This window comes from Sinocyclocheilus grahami, unplaced genomic scaffold (genome assembly GCF_001515645.1).
Source record: "Sinocyclocheilus grahami isolate Dianchi unplaced genomic scaffold, SAMN03320097.WGS_v1.1 scaffold466.1, whole genome shotgun sequence".
Lineage (NCBI taxonomy): Eukaryota > Metazoa > Chordata > Actinopteri > Cypriniformes > Cyprinidae > Sinocyclocheilus > Sinocyclocheilus grahami.
Window position 1 is genome coordinate 1,415,201 of NW_015505645.1, and position 1,759 is coordinate 1,416,959.

Consider the following 1,759-nt stretch of genomic DNA (forward strand, 5'->3'; position numbering starts at 1 on the left):
TTGAAATGAAAGATAGAGCTGTGTGTCATCAGCATAGCAATGGTTTTCCCATTGCGTGTTCCTATTTTCCCACACACATTAGATTGTTTGTTATCGGGACTAGTCAATTTTGCTGGTATTGTAAACAACCTGATACCCTTATTGGGCATCTAGTACTGAGCAACTCTGTCTGCAACTGGACTTACTAACAAGCAAACCTGTGAAGATCAGCAAATTATCAACTGAACTGACTGTGAACATTGGGCACCCCAACTGCCACAGAAAGTACTTACCGTTCACACATGACTGTTCAACCAATTATAGCAGCAACTGGATAATTACATCGCGTAATTACGTTTACTGTGATTGGACTAGCAACTGAAAATAATCAAGCTCCATACAGAATCGAGGTGAAGGTTTTGATTGCATGTGGGCTCAGCAGCAACCTGTCCCTGAATGTCAATAAAAACTAGAGAGCACATGTGTGCCTACTCGAGTTAAGCACCCAATCAGAATTATTTTTTTGCAACATGTATCAGTAATATCTTGTTATATTATAGCAAATGTTTTACCATAGCTGATTCCTTTTATTTTAAATTATTAAATGGAGAGTATTTTTTTATTTCCATGACAGTTCAAAGAATTGTGTCTATACAGTATATATATAGTATATATGTTTACTGACACTGTGTGTGTGTATACAGTATATATATATATATATATATATATATATATATATATATATATATATATACTGTATATACACACACACACACACACTGACACTGACATGCCTGCATACCTACAGAACGTACTGTACTTTGAAAAGTAAGTTCTTTATCAAATTTACTATACTTTGATAGAAATTTTAGTGGAGCACTACTGTTAGAATTGTGATTTACAGATTATTTGAAAATGCCCCTCAAACCCAGTGAATGTGATTTCCAGATACACATGTGCAGTTGCATACACAATAGAAAGAACACAGGGTTTGGTGTGGAAAGCCAATCAGTTAACCAGTATAGCTGACAGCATCAATTTGTTTCTCAATGTGATTACAAGCTCTACTGCACATTTGGGGCCACCTCAAAGAATTAAATATCTTGAAATATATCTGAAATTCAAGCATGGATGAATGAAATGGATAAATGAATGAAACGTAAACTGTCAAATTTATTCAGTCAGTGATTGGGCAATTAATTTGATGAAACTCATTTTATTCCTCTGTGACTTGAAAACACCATCTCTGGGTTTATGATGTAAATATTTGTTTTTGACCAAATTGCGATCTACATAAGATAAACTAGTACAATAAACGTCAGTACAAGTGTAAACTTTGTTTATTGGAGCGCTGGGATAAACAACATTTCTGATTGCAAACGATCTTTTAACCAGCGAAGGGGGAGAGGTCTGTGTTACAGAGCATATAAAAAAATAAATAACTTTATTTCTAGGGCACTTGCCAATGCTCAGCTTTAGCACTATGGGGTTTCCTTCAGTTTTAGGCTAGATTAACGAGTTGCCCTTTTGCTTTGAACGTTACCCATATTTCTAATCCCTGCGGCACAGGGAATCTTCATTAGAGAGAGAAATATTGACCTTCAAGTGTCTTTATGAGAATGTATAGCAGTGTAAAGTAAACATTTATCCATGTGACTCCTCAAACTAGCATCATCATTTGGACCTTAAAATGCCTCTTACCACCTTTTTCATCATATCAGAGTCCAGGAACCGTGGCTCTGCTAGAATGGAGGCACATGCTAAATGTCAGGCCTACAAG